Source organism: Varroa destructor, unplaced genomic scaffold (assembly GCF_002443255.2).
Source record: "Varroa destructor unplaced genomic scaffold, Vdes_3.0 BEIS01000003.1, whole genome shotgun sequence".
Taxonomy (NCBI): Eukaryota; Metazoa; Arthropoda; class Arachnida; order Mesostigmata; family Varroidae; genus Varroa; species Varroa destructor.
In genome coordinates this window covers 24,846,369-24,870,913 of record NW_019211456.1, presented here as the reverse complement: position 1 = coordinate 24,870,913, position 24,545 = coordinate 24,846,369, and the positions used below count along the sequence as shown (strand labels likewise).

General features: G+C 44.4%; 1 protein-coding gene across 1 annotated transcript in view; it reads right to left on the bottom strand.

Annotated features, from left to right (window-relative positions):
* LOC111246373 (protein sax-3-like) overlaps positions 1-24,545 on the bottom strand; it is a 139,183-nt gene that overhangs the window by 31,568 nt on the left and 83,070 nt on the right. The window lies entirely within an intron of this gene.

Genomic DNA, 24,545 nt, shown 5'->3' with positions numbered 1-24,545 from the left:
CTTCATGGCAACAAGAAAGGGGACGTCCTGCACGATAGTAGCAAAAAAAACCGCAGCAGCGGTTATCCGAAGCCCAAAATCACAATGGGACACGGCTTGCGAAACGACCAGTTCCGTACTGCTTGGTCCGCTTCATTGAGGCCTGTGAAATTACAACGACAAAGTCGAAAACAAACAGAACAGACAGGTACACATTATTCCTGTCCTTTAAAGCCCGCTATAGGAAAGGGCGCTGTTTTACCTTTTTTGCCAGAGAAGCCTCGAACCAATTGGTCGTGTATGTTGTTTTTTCCTTGCGCTTAAGCCGTAATTGTTCGGCGACGGTAGCAATAATAACAGAAAAAATACACGTCAACTACCCGTGTGAATATTCGATTAGCGTAAAGCGGAACGACGTGAATAAAGTACGCAGCTCGCTACCTAAAATCGGCGATAGGAACAAGCTGTGGTAGGCTTTCAGGTAGCGACATCCGTCTGAACAGTTTTTTTCACTAAAGCCGACATGTATTGCTTCCTGTATACGTTATGCCACCTATCTCTGAATATTCGACATAATAGCAAGCCGTCTTAACATGTAGATGCTCTATCGTTACCAAACTGTTATTACTATTAGAATCTTTACGGAAATCCTGTTCGAAGGGCATATTGAAGTCTAGTTGTCATTTTTGGGCAGCATTGACGCGGCTGCCGGTGCTCACTGCAACAGATCCGAAAGAAGCCGTTCCACATACTAGTAGTATTTCAATACAGATGGCTAAATCATTTCAAAATTCAAAGTAGCCCGTTAGACGGGGCTGCCTATTCAGCCAGACCGCGTCAACCTGACCAATTCGAATGTTCATCGATATCTGGTCTCCTTCAGCGCTCCGTTGTACTACCTTCTTTTCGCCTTTCTGTCTAGAGTACAATGGTTCCGTGTACTGGTTGATAGCAGTCACGCTGCGGTTTAGATGACGTTATCTGTTCCATTCACTATCGACAATCGAGTTTCGCGGCCGTACCAGCTAGTGGCCGAACGGTTTACGCGAAGCGGACCCCTGCTGAATGAAGCACAGTCTACGATGCGATCCTTGAATTAGCCAATAGCAAAGAACTATGGGGAGACCCAAGACGTCAGCTGGTGTTCCGTTTCGTGCTAGGCGGATTAGTTCAAATCTGACTCGTATTCAGGCTGTACACGTTCAAGGCTCTGCTCGTGCTAGAGATGAAAATAATGACAACGACAAAGGCTGTACATTATGCTAACGATTGCGACAGGTATGCTAATATGAACGGCCGCTGAACGGGATTCGCTCATTCTTCCAGCTCGTTCGAGATGAGAAAAGTCGCAGCGATAACCCCGTTGCTTTTCGTACCTTGACGGACGGTGCTTAATTTGCCATACAATACGGACGGCTAGCTGCAATCAAAATGCTGTAGAAACAAGACTCTGCCCACGTCCTGATATGTCGAAGAATATTCCCGGCATCGCTATCGTTCGCACAAGCCCAGAGCACAACGACCGTAATGAATCTTTATTTCAATAGTGACAGAAACTATTTAGAGTCAAAATGTGTAAGTGAAACACCGACGCTACATTCGTTTTGGGACAGAAATAGTAGAGAATGCGTTGTTCACGCAACGAGCTCTACTTCGTTTCTGTGTCGTTTAAGTGTGCCGTCGCCCCCCTGTCGCTCGAACTGCTACATATCGATCAGCCGTGTCAGTCAATGGGGGGGGGGGGGTATCGGTAGAAGTTCTAGCACTGAGCTTGCTACAATGAGGATAGCAGTATCCCGCAAACGGTTCGGGTGTGTACGAGTCATCGGGCATAGCGAGTCCGTCCTGGAACCCTATGCGTCAAGCGGATACAGAGGTTCCGCAAGAGAGCTCACCGAGCTTCATTCATTAGCCACTAGATCCACACAGGACGATTTTCCCATCGCACACGGCAGGACAGTATACCGACATAGTAAAATGGCGACCATCAAAGGGTGCTCAGCTAGACTGACTAGCAAATAGCCATAGGCAACGACGGTTGTGGCACACGACAGATCTGCTGTTGCTGCTGCTGCTGCTGATAGAAAATCTCATTTTCGTACTGGGATAGCTAACGTTGTGCCTCAAACGATATACAGCCGGCTTACTAGTAACAATCACAATACAGACTGTTGATTATTAGAATGAAATCGTATCTCCAACTATGCTACAGTTTAGGTTCAGGAAAAACGAACGAGTTCTTATGAAAATGAGTTGAAAATTGAAAGTACGCGAAATAACAGAATTGGACCCCTGACTGGCTCAGCAGAACAAAGTCGACCAGCATCGAAGACGCCATATTAACATACGCCTTGGTTTGAACTGTTGGCAGGGTATGCATGCACATGTACCTATAGAACTACGTATACACGGCTATGCACGCACACAAATAAAGTACTTGTATCTGCATATGTACCGTATATTAGGTCTAATGCACGTATGTATGACTGTGTACCTATCCATTGCACGCCATTGCGTTCACTCGGGCAATGGGTAGTTGGACTTGGATGAAGACACTTTTGTATGTACAAAAAGTCGTAAAAAAGGTTGTGAGCGTGCCAGTTCTATAGAGCAATACGTGTTTGCTATCGCCAAAAGCCAATGCTCGATTTCAAGTTACCTTTGAAGTCAGCCAGCAGCAGCAGCAGCAACATTAACACTAATGGAGCCTACACCGGCCGAAGTAAACATCACCATAATCTTGGTTTACGTATCTGTCATCGCCTATGCTGTAGCCAACGCACGTCGCCCGGTTCCACCTTGACAAATACGAGCCTTCTAGAACTGTCGGAATGGCCTGACGATTTCAACGATCTTGATTCTGATAAGATTGTTTCGAATGGCCATAATGAGGCATCGAGCAGCAGTGAAAGCTGACAAGAACGGTAACAATAACACGTTAGGCCTTTTCCGCTTCGTTGGCAGTCTGGCAACGACACCGTACCTTTCCTGTTGCTATTGCACGATCCGCACATACATAGATCATACGTGCAATAACGTAATAACGTTAACGTTACTGTGAAGTCACCAAATACCCATTACTCTCTGATGGTCAGAGGAATACTGAAGTTGCAAAAAGTTTATGTGAATCGTTGAATAACTGCTAACAAGGGACATTAGTCATTGCCACTGAAAAATTCTAGGCAAAGTAACGGAAGCCTTATTGGCGCGCATGACTGCTCGCTAGGTGATTCTTCCGCTTTGCCCCATTTGTCGATATCACCATTGAGTCTGTAAGCAGTGGAACAATATGCTATGAATGGGGGGCAAAAGGTCCTTACTCAGGACGACTGATAGATGCGTGCATCTAGCGTATGCAAAACATAGTAGCACGCTGATTTTTACCAATAATGGACATAATGAAAAATGGTACAAGCTAGTATAAGTAATAAGTATAAGTATATATCCTTGTATAAGCCCTAGTCGTTTCCAGATCATAATGCCATACAATAAATTACTGTTATGTTAATTACATCTAAAATCTGCTTGACGGCACCGAAGAAACTAAATTAACCCTACACTGCTAAGGCCGTAGCCATACAGGCAAGCGAGAAAAAGCGTTCTGTAAATGCAAGAGGAAAAAGAATCTGAACTCCGAGGATCCAATATGATTTTCTACACATCCTGCCTCACGCTCGCCTTTTTCGTTACTCTGGTTGTCCTAGGAATCGAAAACAGCATGAAAGTACTCGCTATAATCCTAACTAGTACTGGCCAGTTTTTGGTTTCACCGTAAACCCGCGTCAGTTATGACACAAGCGGCCTTTCCATTCGCATTTAATTCAGTAGTCCCAACAGGATAAAGCAGATGGGCCATACCACAGTCATTACTGCTGGCACTCTGGGCATTGGTGCTGTTTTTACTGTTTCTTTGGTAAAGATAATAACAAAAACTGTCACAGCTGAAGCAGCAGTTATAGCTGTTTCTCTCTGCCTTCGCTTTATGCACTAACAACAATACCTCCCTCATCAGCGACGTGTCATCGCCGCCACTCAGCTCTGCCATCGGCGTCAGTCACTGGCATTAGTATAGTTAACGGCGTTCGGTGCACAGCGCCACAACGGAACATAATAATGACAGACAAGACAGAGACGATGGCTTGACCAGGGCACAGAAACTGCGTTTGACGAACTGGTTCATAAAAAACAATGACAGATAGACGGATAACAGGGGGCGAGAGGGGAGGGCAAACAGAAAGATAGACGGATGTAAGTGCTATAGGCATCAGGCAGCGGCGTCGGCGATGGTAGGCTAATGACGATGACAGCTCTCGGTGCAATAGGAAGAGCGGATTCTCGTCCCACCATAGCTTGATGGTAAGGGAGCATTCGTTCAATTCGCAGGCTTTGGGGGGTAGAGCAGCAAACAACAAATGTAGCAACGTGCCATCATCGTGAAACGCAGCAGTAACAGTAACTGTAGTAGAAAAACTGCTAGAAAAGACGAGATAACCGGATAGCGGTAGCCATACCGCTAGTAGATATATAATCGTATAGTAGTAGTTTTGCGTCGTTTGCGACAAATAATCAGCGTTGGTTGGACGCGCGCCGGCTTGAGAAGAGATGTACGCATTGAGTGACTGGCCGTCGATCCACTTCACTGTGCATGCGCTCATGCATTGACGTCCCGTGATGGCGCTGTCATGTGTTATACATATAGGGGGCTTTTGTGTCTGTGGTGTGTTATGAAGCAAAATAGATTCATTTTTCTTCACAATGGTCATCCCTATGACGGCGACCCCCTCCCCGTTCCCCTCCATTAACAGTTCCGACTGTGAACAACCTCGCTGTTGGCCCTAGTGGCGGCGATGGTGCGCTGTAGCTGTGGTTCTATGAATACGGCAAGGGGACGGGCTTACTGACGATAGAGCACCAACAGCCACACGATTCACGGCTAGATGGGTAACTTCGACAGCTGCGACGACATCAGTAATGTCCGACTACACAGTCCATACCCATAATATAATTTCAGTTACCTATTAAACAATGCATAGTAGTTCTCTTAAAGTTCCGATCGGAACTTCAAGAGAAAAAAGGAGAGACGACAAGCGGTGCCTTGGCCAGTAGATATCATTTCTTCGTAGTGGACGTTCTATCCGTTGCTAAAAAAGTAAGAACTAAATTTTTCCATCGGTCCATCGAACGCTACATTTGACACTTGGTTGGATAGTAGGACATACGCGATCATGCAGATTCTGAGGCTGTTTTTGAATTTGTGTTGTTACTGCATTATCGCTGCACCTCACGCATGAAGCCAATAACGATATTTATTATCATTAGATAATCAGCAAACCGAAATAGGAGAATTATTTCGCTCCGATTTCATCTGATCAGCGAACAATTCTGCGAACAAATCCACATTATGTCTAATAAATTAAATGAATCCATCAATATTGACTCGTGGGTCGATCAAAAGTTCTTCGTGTTATCGTGTAGTTTTTCGTTATATAGAAGATAACAAAAAACGCCGGTGACCAAAGAAGCGGGCTCGTTCCTTTGCTTCAGCCGGCCATCGTCACCATAACCATCAACGCTCATCCATTCGCAAAGCAACAAAAGACCACACAAGAGTAGCAGCAGCAGCAGCAGCAGCAGGCACAACCAAGAACGTCACAGAAAAAGCAATGGTGTGGCATTGGCCTGTTCCCTGTTCGCGCACATTGTGAACTAACGTTACCACAATCACCATCACTACTACTACAACTAGAACAAGCCAACACTACACAGACTCAGACGCATGAATCCAGCAGACGGATGGGGCGAAAAGTGACCGCTGAGAACATAACTGGGTCCAGCCCAACGACTCCTACCTGCAACGAAAATAGTCACATTGACGCAGGACCAGCGATAAAAACTGGTTTGTTCAGCATCACCAGAAGCCGGACAGAGAGAAGGAATCAACGCAGGCCCAATGACTTCCCATTGCTGCTGCTACTACAAATATTGAGTAGTGCAGCTGCTCGGATTGCTTTAGCCGGTTCTGCTGCCACCCGTAACTGGACCGCCATGTCTTCACAAACATTCTATAAAATGGACAGTGACTGTCGGTGGTAAATTTTCAGAGCTCTTCTGTGTTATCTTGCAATAGACACGTTGTCCTCCCGAATGTAGGAGAGAGTAGTTCAGGGAACCTCATGAAATAGGGGTAGAGGCCCACGCTTCGAAAGAAGCATCATAAGAAACTTTTTGTTGATTCGTAGTCCACTATAAAAATATCCGGCGGTCGTCTATCGCGGTATGAACATACTAGTCCACAGAAACTATTCCAACTGAGAGCACAGAAAAGGTGGTGAAAAATGTTCTGATGTGCACTTTTTTTCTGTCGTTGGCTGACAGATGTCTCCATCTTCGTTCGTGCCTATGCACTAAGAGTGTGATTTGGGGCAAAAACTTCTTCGACATCAAAACATTGTTTGCTGCGGATTATGCATATGGCACAGTAGAGAGATAATAAACAAAAACGGAAGCTAAGTCGCTCCTTAACAAATCGGGCATTCGAACAAGAACAGCTCTAGCTGTGATTTGGGTACCGACACCAGGTGAACAAATCATTTTGTTTTAAAAAAAAAAACCATATGTTTTTCCAAGGACACAGTCAGTCAACGGATGTATAATTCTTTGTTTTTAAGGGACGACTCGTCACTATCTCCTTTTCAGTGTAATCCATATGCTCGCTATCCTTCGTCGTAAATTGATTTCGCCACGGAGTCGGTACGCCCGTTCGAATCAAAATTCAAACTTTTAACAACATAGGTAACTTGTCCTACATTCGCTGCCGTCGTTATCTTTCTTTCTAATTATTTACATTCTACTTCAAAGACGTACGCAGGACATGTGCTAGACGAAGGTCCATGCTCCAGCGGCAACGTTAAAAAAATTCAGTTGCATGGCATCGAGTTGAAACGACCTCAGAAGCCTACTAAGCCACCATCTGTACGACGCATAGAGTCGCCCATAACTGAGGTCGCCCCATTCTCCGCCTTTATCGTATCACACGTCCTTTTTTCTATCGTACTGACTGCAGTAGATGAATAGGTAAAGCCCCCCGGCTATCTCTCTGCTTAAGACGTTGCCTGGTCTGCAATAAACCGCTCCGCTCCCTCGCCTTCGCCGTTTTTAACTTCTATGCATATATCGTCTGGTCGCAGGCTCACGTTCTAGTGGCGGTAGGTAGTTTATTTCTGCCTTTAACTGGGCTTCGCTTCTGAGCGGCCCTCTCATTTGGTTTCATGATGCGCAAATGCCTCGCTGCCGCTGACTGTCTCTGTGATGGACCGCTCCAACCTGGGCACGGGGCACCAACGCGAACGAATTAACAGCTACTTAAACCCGTCGTCAACATGGCCAGCATCGTAATCTTCTGCGGCGCTGCCGTCAGCGACAACGTCAGCAATGTCTTCACCGCCTAAACAAGTAAAGAAAAACAGCTTAAATGAGCACAGAAACTAAGAAATTTTTCGCGCGTTAAAAAATTGCGACGGACGCGGCTGCAAAATTGATGAATCTTTGGGGCTTCAGCACGTACTGGCTTACACGCGCATAGGACTGTAGCTTCGTCGCGCTAACGCCGTCTTCTCATCGTTCCATAGCTGTGATTTGTTTTCGTGTTGCCATCGTTATGACGACAGCAATAACGCGATATCGCTAAAAAGCGGCCGACAACGAGTGAGTACAGCACGTGCCTTCTCGTGAACGTACATACATATATGTATATATATGTTGAATAATAGAAGCTGACGCCGCGTTTGCTGTCGTTCAAAATGGCTACATCGCGCTTCTAACGCAGTTCACTGGTTTATGACAAAACTGCAGAGCGCACTTCATTACTGATAGTAATGTGTGGCAGTATGCGAAAGGGTTCTTCGGTAAAAAGTACGAGCAATGATAATCGTGGATACGTGAGTGGACCCAATGGTAGACTAAATCGAGAAGACCACAAAAAAGACAGATAAAAAAAACCGCGACTACTCGCGACGAATGAAGAGAACTAAATTTGGTTTTCATGAAGTGCCAATGCTCAGTTCGGCCCCACAGCGACGTTCTATGCGATGACATTTTGTAAGAGGTAACAACCCTTCAAAGCGTGTCGCGTCAATGAGACGTAGATGAAATGTACATGAAATAGTCCAGACGCATTGTTGAATATGTACAAAACGACTATTATAACAATGTACGCGCACTTATCATACCTACTTTTATGCCTCTTTATTCGGAGAAAATTGCCTATTCTGACACTACGTTTGGTTATAGTCTCGAAATATAACAGTAGAAGCAGCACGCCTGACCACCAATAATCGTTTATATCTATCATGACCGGTTCTGATATAGTCTGTCTTGAAACCATGTGTAAAACTGACAGATCATGAACTCGTCATAAAGTCATTATCTTGATGCCGACATCCCCCGTTTCACCTTCCCTCTGTTCTGCCTTCGCCAATTCACAGGCACTGTCCGCTGTACCCGAATCTCCTGTTGGGTGTTCCAGGACGAAACCAGTCGAGTGTCACTTAGTCCTGCAGTAGTATAATACATACGTATATAGAGTAAACTCAAACCCTCTTTGTTCCTGCGCATGGAACGCGTATGTAGCGCCCGCATGGGCGGTAAGACCGCTTTCATCTAATAGAGAATGACCAAACATTATCAGCATCGAACCTGCGTGTCTCTCAATGTCCGTATGTGTAAGTCAGTCGCCAAGCGACCTCTGCCGCATGTCTAGCAGTTAGAATACCAGTCGACGAGACGCCATGTCTAACCATTCAACCGTTTGGTCTACGTACGAACAGCCGCTGCAGCAACCTCCGCTACCTTTCGCACTAATAGCAGCCTTTATTTAGAGCACCAGTAGCATTTGCAGTAGAAATAGTACCATGCGAATTTGCCTCCTTTTGACGTTTTAGTTAGTAGTACCACTGTGACCCAGCCCGCATTATCTGCGCATTGAAGCCGAGGACTATGCGGTTGCGGTGAACGTGTATTCGCTTGGGCTGGTCCTGATGACACACGCAAACGCCTGGCATCGCTCCACGCTTCGACAACCTCGCTCCTTGCTGTATTTCGCTTGTCGTTGACGCTTAGCTTTTCGCTAGCTGCATATTTGATGATCACCACGAACACCATTACTACTATTGTCATTGTCTCCTTCGACTACAATCGCCACCCGGAGAATTCAAACCCATAGTCCGTGCGGCCTACCGACGAACCGCTTAGATCGATTGAATTTAAACCTAGGTGTAGGTCCGTCCGCTGCCAGATTGAGACACGACTTACTTATATGCCTGTGACCATCGCTACGGAGCAATGCCCAAACAGGAGAAGGACAAAAGGGGTCTAGAACTTATAATGAAGGGAACTTCGTTCCGCCAGTATAGAAAAGATTCTGCGCATGGTCTGTCTTTTCAAGATATAAAAGTTGGCGGTAGCGAACAACGGATATCGTCCACGAGTGCGCTCACCAGCGCTCACTCAGCCGGCCTGGGATTCGTCCCTGAAGCCTTTATCGATTAGGAAACTTTGGCTTCTGGACAATGAAGCAAAGCATGTTGCGGCTAGTATCTACTCTGTGAGCTTCTTTTGTCTTTTCTGTCTGTTGTTATTATTGTATTTGTTGCCGACGCTGGCGCATGTGTAGCCTGCTTGTCGTCTGCTGTCACTGAACTAAGAGCGTGTTTGTGTCTCTTGTCCGACGTGCGGCCACGATTTCTGTTCTGTCAGTTCGGCCTGTCTGTTTGCTTCCATGTCGGCTCTGGCCGCCTAGCCCGTAGCGACAAGGTAGTACACCAACGGCCGCGTTACTTCTGCGCTGTGAACAGACATCGGCGTACGACTCGAGGCTCATGCGAATACACATCGAAACCGACTTAATTCTATCATAACTCTCGGATCTTGGAAGCGTCAACTGCAGGCGGCCGCATTACCAGAAATCGCAGTCAGCTGCTACTACCGAGCCACATAATGTCGCTGTAGTTGCGGTGATGGCCGGTACCAGAAGGACAGCAGAAGCCGCAGCTATGGCTACGTGAGCAACTGTGAAGAGCTCAAAGGCTGAGCCATCCGTATTTAGTTTGCGAGTTCATCCCGATGGAGGCGACTACCGAACAAGCAAAGAGCGGCGACACATGAAAAACAAGGCGAACGCGAACGAGTTACGAGGAGAACGAGCACCGCCGGGACGACAAACTACAGAATGCATAAAACGACGCGCTTAGGGGGAGGCTAACGACAGCGACAAACAATTGAGCAGCGGCAGGTAAAAAGAAAAGGGAACAACTCTGCTGGACAGCCAGACACAGAGACGTACGCCTACGTATAGTGTGTCATATAGTATAAGTACGGGCGTCGACACATCACCGTGTCATCCACACCGCGCGAAAAGAGTCGCTTATCTTCCTGGTTTGTCCATGAAGAATGATAGAGAACGCAAAAAAGCATCTGAAAAGTCATGCGGAAAGCTCGCAAAAGAGAGCTCGGCAAACATTCAAAGGGCGGAACAGACCGAAAAATTGTGTAATTGTCTATTTACGGGCGCAGCATTAGCATAGGCCGAATAGGCAAAAGGGAAAAATAAGTATGTGATAAAGGGGACCGATACGACATCAATGACGACAGTGCCGGGACATCGGCAGAAACGAACGGCCCGATAGACGAACAGTAGATAACTTCTGATGCCGATAGGGAAGTAAAGATTATTCGTTATCGTCTGAGTAGCAACTAAAGCTCGAATGTTAATGCTGTCCCGAAACACAACTGTTTATGATTATGATTCTTTTCAATAAAAAAGAGGGTTAAAAATTGTTGGATTTGCTTTTTACTGGCCGCTCATTTTAGCGGATTGATGAATTTTTTACGCTATCATAGCGAGTTTGCAGGATAGAAGCATGAGTCATATATAATACGAGCACTCACATGCTGGTACAATTAGCTTAAAGAAGAAGGCATTTAACCAAATGAGCTACGAAGAAGTTGTCTGACTTTAACCAAGCGATGATGAATAAAGGAAAGCAACTGGACGACGTCCTTCGATTGTCTGACGAGCAACTCTCATCCTCTCTTCGTTCGATCTGTTTTTTTCTCTATGATTCTCTCTAACTTTGGCTCTTCCCGTCATACCGCCTCAATCTGCTACCGGCAGATTAGCATAACGGACGATACGAATACGTTTCTGATTGATCCGAGGAGTGATTAACTTGTCGTCTAGCGACGCTCGAGAAAGCATTAGAACCACTTGCAGCCGCGATCACGGCAAACTTCTCGATTTGTTAGTCGCTGACCAGGCGTAGAGCCTCAGTCTCATAACATGATCTATGTGCCGTTGAATGACTGGTCGCGTATTTAAGTGGTTTAGGCTGTAACGCTGTAATTATGGCGTGACTAGCCACCAAGAGTTTCGTCGAAAACCCGTCTAATTTGAATTAAGCAAAGGACAGATAAAGATAAAATAAAAATGACGTCGGCCATTGCTATTAGTGCATGAAACACTTTGCGAGCAGCACCAACTGCCGAGATATACCGGCATGGCATATTCCCATGAATAGAGGTAACGCATTTCGTATTTCCAATTTCTCTGTTCCTTTATAGCACAGTCTAACCACAAATGCCCGAAACACGCTACGTAATGCATATGCCCGCAGCGTAAGTGTAAGTTGGCGATTTAGAGTGTGCTACTTTGTTCAGGTCACCCTTAAAGAATTGTTAGTAGTGCTCGGACCTAAGGACGAGCCTACATCAAATAGGACCGGTGGATATGGACAAACGATAAGCCAAATGACGTATATCGACATAAACGGAACAATCGTTGCTTATTTGGGTCAGACGATCGCCAACCTGCATCCATCGAATCGATTTTTCTAGTTCCTGTTCACTAATAAAAGTTGGCTGGTTCGCATCCTCAAACTTTTGCTAGGCCATGCTATTACACATATGCTGTTTTAAGTACTTGAAAATAAGACAGATTGACTATATTAAGCCTCGTCGTTACCGGAGCGAGTGGTGACTTATATCGGATTGCTGCCACTAAATCATCAGTTGAATGGGAACCTCAAAGGCAGTATGGCTAGGACGGTCGCCACGGCAACAGAACACGTAGATGTCAGCTGACAGTCATCTGATGAGAAGGGATCTTTCTGCCGCTTTCTTCAAAACAGCCGACTATAAAGGCTATTGTCAAAGGCCCTAATCGAAAGGTGACGTATCGAACGGTACTGTTTCATCTGCTGCTCATGCTACGCTGACGGCTCTTAAAAACTCGGCACGACTGGAAGTAGATTGCGGCAAAAGCGGGATTTGGCGACTTCTATTCGTTTTTGGCAGTTTTTCTGTCTTCGATGCTACCACCGCCGCCTTTATTATTTCGGTCGTGACAGGGAACAGGGCCGTACGGTCACTACCCGCTGCATGTAGCGTAGGCACGCTGTCCCGATCCCGCTCGTATGTATGTATGTATGTATGTATGTATGTCTATCACTGCTTGACAAAGAGGCTTTTACATCACTTAAGAGGAATTCAAGAAATGTAACACATAACACTTCAAATGCTAAGAGACACTATTGAAGAACTTCGAGCAGGATAGGAGTAGAGAAAGACCTTCGGATTGACGTCTGCTTTGAAGCAAGTTGCGTACATGTTCCAATCGCTATTTCAGCATTCTCGTTTATGGCTTAGCATTGTTACAGAATTTGTTCAAGGTTTTATCAAATTAAAAGGCGTTCTATTTAAAAAACCAATAACTATGGCGCATTGTACTATTTAGTTTTTAGATGTAAGCCGTCACGAATATCACCAATTCCTAGAGTTATCTTTGCGCTTTATTTTTAATAAATTACATAAGGAAGCTTCGTAACTAGTATATATTACCGGTTCAACGCCCTGAGCATAGGCTCCCAGTGGAATTGGTCCGTTCAGCTTATGATAATAAAGATTTTCTTCAGGGTTTCATGCTACGAAACATCATGTTCTTGAAGACGCTATATTGGAAGGGTATTGCACATTGCGGGAGAAAAACCAGCAGATTACGCACCACAACACTTTCAAATATTTAATTTCTATTGTTTAATGAACTCATATTATTCCTCTATAGTAGGGCCAGCACAAAAATAGAAGGATAATGCAATTAGAAAAGTTCTTCCTGTATTATAGAGCGCACGAAGTCTGAAAAACCAAAAGCTTTGAATATTTGAATAACAGACCACCGCTGCTGTCATAGAAGTCAGCTGTCAGCCAGAGTTGTTATCTGTAATTTGCTGGATGCGACCGTTCTGCCAAAAGCACATATCAGCAACGCGTATCCAGCATAACATATTGTATAAGCTTGCCGCCAACACTGATGGTAAGGCAACACGAAACTAATTTCAGCTTGGCGAAATTGGGCTTTGGGCGATCGGCCTGCTCATGTGACCCGCACTGCGAAGGTTCACCAAAGCAAACGAGACTGGAACACGCGCTCTTGAAGGCTGCTCGCAAGAAATCGCTTTTTCTTCAAACCCACTATCAATATCACTATGTCTTATTAAACTTTAAAATTTCTTTTCGAAGAGCTTTGCACATAATTATACAGATGATCTTGACGTTACACGCCTCCTTATATTAGAACAAACGAAAGTTTCACATCTCTATTCCATACTTTTTAGACTTCAACGTTGACTAGCGCACCCCCTATTAGTCACGACCCCTTGTACAATAACAACTTCGGAGCGTAAGAAGTTACGGGGAAGGCGTTTTTAATGATAATGACGTCCAGATATACAACGCAGGTAGACAAGGCTAGAGTACCACGAAAGCGAGGTCCAAAGAATACAGGGGTACGATCCACGCAGACACACACAAGCACCAGAAGGTCCCGTTGAAATTTTGAGTTTTGCAATGATAAGCAGCAGCAATAGGGGTGCATCAACTTTTCATAACTAGTTTTATACTCCTTTTGACTCTTTTCTATTCCTCTGACGTCCCTGTTAATTTGGCTATTTCTTCTTACGGCAACCTCCTTTATCCTCCACCATTGCCTCCCCTCAAAATCTCGCATTGTTTATCGTTCCTCTCTGTTCTCGTGGGTATTGCTAATATGTGTTGTCTTATCATTCGATCTATCCTGCTATTGTTGTCCATTTTTTTTTCTTCTTCTCTCTCTTCATGTCTCCTTCTACTTCACGCTGTATCAAGTTCACAGTTTGCGCAAAGATGCAAACATCGCGTACAGGACACAGGTAGTACGTTATGCTGGTGCATGACATGGTCGCATGCAGCGCTAAGTATCGGTGTCTACTCGCGACCGATGCGACCACTACGGGCCGCGCACGAAAGGACGGCCAAGATAAACTCAGAGGTAGAACTGAAATCTGCACTAAATAACTTGAAACACAAATAATAGTGGGAATAGTGACTACAGCATAAACGCAATAGCAAAGGAGGTAACGCCGCCTTTGGACGACGGCCGGCGAAGCCCACGCTCAAAATGACTATGAGCTCGACTCTGTCAATTAGTTTTTTTACCAGTGCTTCACCAAAATCTGTTCCTCCTTCTACGTATGAGTATGTGTCCATTTGTGCATTGGATTCGATACATATTCATGAACCGCTGTGCCTACATTTGGCAGCAAGACCTTTCATTCATCTTTAATGGCCGGTTAGGACTTTTCATAACAGCAACAACAACAACAAAAGCAGCAATAACAACAACAGTAACATCTTTGTCCTGAAAAAAAAAAGCCGGCGGGTAACTGTATAGCCATGCTGTGCACTAAGAAAGTTTCTCTGTGCATCCAAGCACGTCAGATCCGCTAACCACAGCCATACTCTTGGGACCGAGGCAGAAGATAAGAAAGAAAGGCCAACGCACATACACAACAAAGTCCTTCTTGGATTAGCTGCAGCGATCGCCGTATCTGTGTGCGTATTTCTATCGAACTCGTTATATTGAATGTTTTGTAAGTTTAGACGTGCCCGCGAAGAAGCGGGAAAAGTTCACTAAACATTTTTGGCCAGAACGGAAGAAATGGTGAAAGAGGCACCCCGATTTTTAAGGGCCTTTTCCCCACCCCTCAAACAGCCGCTTCTTTGCTTATCTGCACTGGCTACCAGTTGGGGCTGAGTAAATGTCGAGCACGGTTTGCATGTTGTTCTCACCAGAATATCTGCCTAAGTCCTATGAAAACATGAATTCTGGGTGTCTATACTATAAAAAAATCTGGCTACACGGAGACCATTTGTTAAGCCTCCGAAATGTAGCGCTATACAACGTAATATAGATACCTATAAAATTCTTAGTTATCTGACATGTGACATTATCAATATATGAGTCGAATGCCTAGAGATTACGATGAATTTTTGACTAGATTCTGCAAAAAGCGCATTGTCTATGTGCCGAACAAGTGACAGTAGATGCGCACTTATCAAGCGCCATATAGCAATATTCAAGTCTGCTTTTTGTGCATCCCGACATCAAAGGACATCAGAATCCCCCTAAGGATGATCCACATGACCGTCGCGCCTAACGCCGTTAGAGAGCGCCTCACATTCACATATCGTATCTGAAAAGGTAAATCAACGCGAATGGACGAGCGTATGCACAGACTAGAGTAAGAATGTCAGAGTGTGTTGAAATGTTGCTGCCTTATGAAAAAATAGTCATAGAGCGGGAACCGCATGCAGGCGATCGGCATAGGCCAATTTCGTTCCTCATATATCAGCCAACACCTATGGTGCGCCATTTACTCTGTGTTGTTGAAAAAGCATAGGCCACTTAGCATTCTAGTCCTTACATCTCACATCTATGGCTTCGTTCTTCACTTGAAGAGCTGGGTCAGTAGGCAAAACGAGCAAACAACACCGTGACCTTTCTGACAGGTAGACACTTCGGCTACACCTCAAACGGAATCCCAAACGCGAGGATGAGTACGCGAGATTCGATCGGTTGTAATGAAATGGCTAACCCTTATCCGTCGAAACTTTCTCCTAAGGTCAGTCCTTTTGCCGCGCTGATCCTTCGTCGCTTCTTTCTGCATACATAGATTTTTAGAATCTCGAGCATAACATTGCGCATTTTCGTGCAGTCTGCCACTTCAAGTCAAGTGTTTCTTGACTGCGCCGGCGCAGACAAAGTGTCTTCACGCGTAACTGGGCTAACGCAATAGTCGTTGAAGTATTTCTATATAGTGCGTGTACAAGTACTCGCACAAACGGGCTAAGAGCATGTAGCGCCTGCGCTCGTATTTAGCGTCTGTCTGAATATGGGTTCTATTCGAAGACTCAGTCTCGAAGCTTGTTTCACGAAAAAGTGTTTCGAAATGGCTGTTTTCGGGTCCAATATTATCGGTATCCACAACTTCTTACATGCAAAGAATGTTTGAATCTACCTAGGTAGATATGCATCAAATAGAACTGATTGTTAGGTCTTCGATGTAATGCCCAAAATCCAACGGCTTCATCTTCTCGCAAACGAGACTCAGAAGTGCTGTTAGCAGTCACCCCAGCCTCTACAATCGTAGTTTACTATCAACTACATATTTCACGTCGGAATAAAATACCATCGCACAAACGAGGTTTTTAGCTTCTCTAAGGAACTCTGTTCGGCTGTTGAATAAAATACGTTCAGCTATAGATTCTTAAACAATATCATAAACCGACTATTTGGGACCATTGGCAGTCCATCTGCCTCTACGTGGATTCGAGTTTAAGGCTAGGAACGGCGCACGGACTAATCTCGTCACATCTGAATATCTCGGCTACAAAGGAGTGAACTACCAGCAAAAAGCGAAAAGGATTGTCATAAAAACGCGTTCACTGTATTTGCGCAACCTTAAAGCTTCTCTCTCTCTCTCTCTTTCTATATATATTTGTTTGAGTTGTCTATTATATTTCATACATAATATAATAGGACCAGCGTTTGGTTACATTAAACCCTATCAGGTAATTTCGTAGCTATATTGTGTTATCCTTTGTTAGTCAATAACTCAATCATAAGCAGCAGATCAGAACACTTTGAACTCCTTGTTTCTATTTCCTTTTTTCAACAGGACAATATGTAGCTTTTTTTTTTTTTTGCGTCTTCAGTATCGAGTCGCCTATTCATTCACTATCAAAAACTCTCTTTTTGTGGAAGAAGTAAACTTCTGTGATGCCATGTGTCGTTTTGTGCACTTGTGGTAGTCATCCGCTTTACAACACCTTTCGAAGGATCATATAAATGTCGAACGGATATCTTCTTTGTCTATGTCGCCTCAACAATATCAGATTTTAGCACCCCCTTTCGCTAACACGCGCTGTCTGTCTGTTTCGGTCTCCGTAAACGAAGTGTTCCCCCTATGCACAAATCGTACCATATATGTATCAATTGTGGGCTGGTTCTTTTCAAATGCTTTAACTAGCCGGTCATTGCTAGTTTCTTTTTGCCCTCCTCTGCTCGAGGCTGTCATCAACTCTTCTATCCATGACGTGTTTTTTTTTTTTTCGCTTCGGTTTATTATCGCTCTTGACGCTTCTCTCCAATAAGCAGTTCATGTTTGACTAGATTCATGCGAGACCATGCCTTCCTTAAATTGGTACCGTGTACGCAACGCTGTAAGCGCATAAGATAAACTCAAGTCCTTCTGCGCGCTAAAGCTGCTGCGCGATGATCTTCTATCTTGAATTCTGACCTATGGAAAACGCATACCCTTCATTTATTTATGATGTGCTTCGTAGTAACGAGAAGCTTTCTTGTAGCCTCGTCGCATTCTGTAAAGACGAATTTCGATCAAAAACTAGATGAAAATTTAGCATCAAATTTCCCTAAAGACATGCGCAGTTCACTGGATTAGTTAATTTTTTTAAAGCGTTTTTTTATTTCTGTGATTTTTCATCTATGGTTCGCATAGCTTAGTTATCGGCTGCGAAGTTAGTAATCTTGAGTTCGAATCTCGTTGCTTGAATTCTGTGCCCTAGGCGGTGAATGACAGTAGATTCAGTAGACTCTCTAACTCGTGTGCTTTCAGTAGTATTTCTGTCCATTTTTCTGTTGCAGATTTTCGTTGCTCACTCCTCCTAATGCCATTTTCCGTCTTTCTCCTGCTCTATTTTATTATGTTGACTTTTCACGTTACATTTTCTTTATCCTTTCCCTGATCCCGCCTCCTTTCCGATGTCCTCTGCCTTCACCAGAAGTGTAGAAGACGATACGAACAACAGTCGTTGTTACTTCAACCCGTTTAACAACGTTTATTCGCGTTTTTATTTTCTTTCTCGTTAGCCCTACATCAAGTCGTTGTCGTTGTCGTCGCCGTTCGTCCAGCTAAAATCCGCCACAACAGGGGTGGTAGTAGTAGTAATGCAGCAGGGAAGTAGTCTCTTTCAGGTCATCCTCCGGTTATTCTTCATGAGCAGTGCTTTAACCGCTGTTTGAATTGGTTCGTTGTTCAAATAATGAAACATCGTTTAAGCAACAATGCCAGGGACCGGCCATGATCTTCTTGTTGTTTGACGTTATGCACAGCCAAAACAATAATACGCGCGTAATAGGAATACGTCCACGGTAATTTTCTCCAGATAACCACATGCGTATATACTGACCGCGAAGATCCTTCGTCGCCGAAGAGCGCACGGTTGATCTACTTCACCTGCGTAAGGTCGAAATACCGGTGTAATCTCTATTGACCCCGCTACTGCTGTTCTTGCCACTCCTGGCTAGAGAAGATGTCATGATGCTGTGCATCCATAGGGATCGAACGTCCGCGCCGACATTATTTGGCGTCTTACGCATGGGGACCTTACGGCCATTTCTGTGTGCGCTATTTAATGTGGCAAATTAATTGTAACGGAACACGCGAACAGCTGTTGGGGAACGAGCGGAAGAAAAAAGAAAAGTTAAAGAAAGGTCGGGATAAGAAAACAGCCCCCGAAAAACCCAGAAAGTGGAAAAGCAGCAGCAAGAGCTTCTTCATTCTTATATTCTTCATTAGCTATGCTTATTGATGATGTCGACTGATTTCTAGAACTGATCTCTAATTGAACCGATGACAACGGAAGCTCAATCAAATACGCCGGTATGAATTAGAGTGCTTAAGGAAAGGTATTTGCTGTTTAAAAGACAGAAAATCTGTCGATGGTCCAAACACTACCGTTCTTTATATTCAAATAAATACCACTGAAACAAGCATGAATATAATTAGCACTACGCAGAATCATTATTATAACTTGTGTACTTCGTGTTAAAGTAATGTGTTGAAATCAACAGCTTAGTTACCTATCTAAACGGTGACATAGTTACTGAAATAAGGTGCTAGCGACGCTGATAGCATAGCATCATTTCATTATAATATTTAGTCATCGATAGTAGGACCAGCAACGACAGCGGTGGTAACAACTGTTATATTTAGGCAGTTCATTTTGCCTGAGTGGACCCTCAATTGCATAGTATGTAATTGCGTCGGCTTCCTTTCGGGGATCACACATGAAACGTTTTGTCGTCTGTCTCTGATTTTTGCTCTCTCTGATAACCTTGTACGGTTAGAGCCAAGCACATTTCTTCAATTATTTACGTCCGGAGCTGGATTGACATAGTATAATGGCAGCTGTGCTGTATACACTGGCTATGTAGCAACGATTTGTGGCTCGATCGTAACTGTACAAAGCGTTCAGGTGTTGCTGCTGGGAAACAAATTAAGAGGCGCCATTGCATGTACACCTCATATCTGTTTCATTGTATGGCAAGACTACAGTGTGCAGGTGCCTTCAAAGACGGCCGAAGAGCAGGCGGCCAAGGTATTTCCGTAATCACTTTGTCCTTACGGTCGGTTTCGTGTTTGTACCTGCGCTAGCAGTAGCAGCGTTCGCAAAGGCGGCAGACCATACCAGGGTTCCATGCATACGATATAATAATACTCCGTAATTCAATTCAGTGAGATGAAAACGTAGACCCGCCTCAAAGAGCGGAAGGCGACTGCACCGCCGACAATAAAGCGCTTGACAGGAATCAAGTAAGGCGTCGTGTGGTACAGACGTCGTCATAATCCAAGCGGGACGAACCGACAGAATAAAACAGAGGATGAACGTTACATTCAACGGCGAACACACGCGTGCATAAGAGGAAAATAGTTGCTCTGGCCCTATTCGAGTCGTTTATAACAAACAGCAAAGGGCCTTGAACTACATACTTAAAGGACTTACTGGATTTGAAATTCGGTATAATGTCGTCTTGTTAATAGATTCTTTTTGTGCGAAGTTGGCCGTGATGCGATCTTTCATATCATATAAGTCAAACCTTCTGACTTCCTAATTAGTTACCCTTATATAACACTCGATTATACTTTACTTTATACATATGCGTCGCCTGAAGCTTCTACAGTGTCTTGCACCGACTATTAGTTCACGAGCCCGTCAAGATACAAGTTGCCTAGCCCTTTTGTGCATGATAATAGACCCTGTCCTATATATCGTGCTTTCGAATTGCATCATCCACACTCTGTTTACTTATAAGTCAATACGTCCTGTTTTAACCAGCCTCTATCAAACGTTTACTTATGTTAAAGTCTTAGAAGCAAATAAAGCACCCAAGTGTGCTGGTGCTGTAGTACATAGTTAGTCGGTTCTAGTTAGGCTTTGACAGGCTGAAAGGTTTGATGTCCCGCTAATGACTGAGTTTGAGGAAGCGCACGCAGCTGGGTAGACACCTGCCAATACCCCTATCGCACTCAGGCCCTCCGTTCTGCATGTTCGTACCTTTCGACAGAAAAAAAATCGCCAAGTAAGTGTCTGCCAGCTTCAGTATCAGCTATGCTGCATACGTCTTGCAGCAACCTACCCTAATCGACATTTAAGTCAAAAAAAAAGCAGCAGAAGCAGCACATCGAAGGGCTGCGCATACATTCACCGCTTCTAACCGGCACAAGGTTACAAAATTCAGCTATGTAATTTCTGTTTCACTTCAAACCCCTCCTATCGTTAGCTTAATTTCGCGCCGACGTCGGCGGCAACAGCTCTAGAAGGATCGTCATAGCCAAAAACATATACATGAATACATATAAGAGGGTCCATAAACGAAACCCCTACTTTTCTGTTCTGTGCTACACCCCTATCCTCGTGGGTCGTCCTTACCTGCAATAAGCTGTAGGCGAGAAAGCGGCAATTACCAGTTGACTGATAGTTAGTCATCTACAACTGCGAAACACTTTCTGATATACACCTATGATGTCTTGGTGCTCGGCAATTGGTGGACTGTAGACTCACCGACGACGCACGATCACCTTACAGCCCGAATCCTCGACAGCTTTAACGTCCCCGTCGGTTACCGGCAACAACGTTGACTTTTGTTGAATGATGCCAGACGCTGGCAGACAGGACCGTGATGGCTAGTTTAGGTCAACTCCGGTTCAGGTTGTTAACATGTTAGAGGGAAAACGGAGATGCACCGCGTCCACCTTTCTTCCGCCCACTACAATCAAGTAGAATCTAAGACAACCGCCGGATGGGCAATCCGGGGTCTATAGACGGATGACAGGGAGTCTTGACAACCTACCCAACTCTGGGTGTGAAGGCATGTAGCCGAAAACTAGATAGGTTCAATTCGACCCATTACTGAAGCCAGGGTACGGTATAGCAGACCAAGCTGTTTGTAGACCAGTTACTCTATTCCAAATAGTCAGGCGGTAGTCCACAGTTAGGTGAAAGACCCAGAACAACAGAGCGGAAGAAGAATCTGCGCCAGTCAGCGGGCGGTATAAAGTATTTTTTTTTTTAATAAAAGAAGAATCGAGACTATGGTACTTTGACTGTTACTATGATTCATACTATTTCAGTGGTCGTAATCATATTAAGACACCTCCTACGAAGAGGAAATACTCCGTCGCTAGCTGTCGGAACCAGAAGTAATGGCTTGCAGCTATCAACAAATAAGGTGCTGTCTAATACTACAACAGTTCGTACGTTACAATAGCATCACGACCTTCATCAATAAGTCGAATCGGGGCAGGCCACTGTAGTGCCAAAAATCGCTCGGATCGCTTTTTGGCGATCAATGTTGTCATGAGAAGTAGAAGGCTTCGAAACACAATGGACACCGAATGCATACATAGTCCATATGATCAGGGAGTAATCGAGGCCTGAACAATTTCCGAGGCAGATATATCTAGAACAATACATGCTACAATCAACCTAGCATCACACTCTTATTTCACAGTAATTTTATACTATATGTTTGATACATAATATGTCGAAGATTGCTGAATGGTCCTCTGGTGAAATTCTAGATTTCAAATATAAATGAAAAGCGTATAACGCTAGATTAAATCAGAAATATCGGCACTATGTTTCATTTAAATTTACAATAAACTCTTCAATAGCCTACACGTACTTTCTTTCAGATACTGAACAGTAAACTCCGAGGGTTGCCCAATTTTCCTACTGCTTAAACCCTTGTCGATTACACAGTAACCATATTTCATATCAGAGGTATCACACAATGCAGCAACTTATCTGCAATGAACAAATTTAACCTAGAAACGTAATGGATATATTTTTCCCAAATCCACGACATCTGAACGGTTCGTCACAAGGTAAATTTTTTGATGATTGAAAAAGTACGAGCTTGTTGACGTTGGACTGAGTCGACAGGACAAGGGTAAGTATAGCGCAAGCAGATGCCGATAGGCAGAAACACAGAAATAGGACGAAGGCATAAAAAAGAGGGCCGTTGTATTTGTCGTCTATCACTAGTCCTTTTGCTGTAGGTCGTTTTGAACGGATTCTATTTCGCCTTCTTATCACAAAAAAGAGAAACATAACAAGAAGTCAGAAAAGAGGAGGCGATGGGGAGAGAAAAGCACAAACTAACGATTTCGACAGCTGAACGCGAAGACAGTTTCCTTTCGTGTTAAGCAGAATGAGAACTGATATACTTCACGCTCTTTATTCTCGAAGGGGCAAGCTAGCCCTTGCCTCGGATTGATGATCCTCTATGCCCGCTTGCTTGAATGTGGCCCCGTTTGATTCCCCCGCAAGATAAAACGAGGCATACACAGATTGAGAGTCAAGGCGCCAGATACAGCGTCGATAGCGGCAGCACAGCCGCCACTGGCAGCAAAAACAAGGTTCCTGTTGGAGATATTTTATTTAAAAAGAAGAAACGGGAAGTAGCGAACTTCAGCCTCGCGCGATTAATACCATTTAAATGATTGTGGATATTTGGAGTTACTGCTACTAGAACCGATAAAAGTGGAACGAAAAGCAAACGCTAAAAAATAGAATTACCGATAAATAATTAGGAAAAGCTGCACTACCAATCTGAACTAACGAAGCTTTTGTTGACAGGGGCCAAACGTGCAAAGAAACCGAGACGAATATGCTTGTTGAGTTAATAACTTGTACTGACTTCAGTGGTTTGCTCTGAGTAATCTGAAAGTGTTGTATACACAGACATACACACTCACAACATAGCACGGATGTTCGAAACAAATGTAGTTAATTACTTGACGTTATGAATAAGAGTACTTGATAATACCGGGTAAACGATTGAAGTGGTGCTTCGTAACTTTTCAAGAAGTTTTTCAGGAAGTATAAAAATGAATTTGTTGAATTACTTTCAACTTTGAAAGTAATTCAACAAATTCATTTACTGTGCTTTTATATATACATCGTTCTGACATTTTGCTACATACATGAAAGACCGTTGCCGTCCTGACCTTTTCTAGATATATGAAGGGATGCAACAAACCTCTTATGGTTTTCTTTATTGCCCGAAAATAATGTTGCAGGTTAGCCAGCGACAGCTGTGACCGTTTGCTAGTACCATTATCACTGCTTTAACTGCTCGAGAAATCAGATAACAGTGAAGCCATTGATAGTAAGCGACACGAATCTGATGCCTTGGCAGGCAGCTGTACGAGGAGGGGCAACAACGTCAGTAACGACAGGAATCATTTCCTATCCGGTGTAAGAGTATAAACTGGCTCCGGTGTAACATTTAGCAAATTAACCTCATTTATTATTGGACTGCGTCGGTGCCCGCTCCTGGCTGCCCCTTCATGACGTTACATTTCCTGACGGCAGTTTACCACGAAGCCCCTAAACTGCCGTGGACCCCGCCTCGATGAGATCGCCTGCGTTCACATCGTAACACCGACGAAAACTAACAGCGGTTAGGGCAGCAGTATGGAATGAGGCGAGTGTCGACAATGGCATCTGTGACAAACCCGTACAACCCCGGTCCAGTACGCTACGTGTTCGTTTAGAGTCGACGAGACCTGCCCTGATCAGCTCCGACTGAGCATATCAACTCTTTTTCGTCGGCTTTTGCCTGTCACCAAGCTCGAAATATAGCAGATTCACGTCAACGAATCCGCTACGCACGAAGATCATTTGACACTCATAAGTACGCAATCTAGTGTGACACTTTACTTAAAGGCATACTATCCCCATCTAAACACGTGGACACACACACACGCCGACTAAGCCGCGATCCCGCTCTGCCGAGCTATTCCCGCTCTGGTAATTTGTTGCCTTCTCAGCTGTGTTTCTATAGGCTCTTGTCGCTGATGTGTTTACTCCTACTTACTCGTTGTCGATAG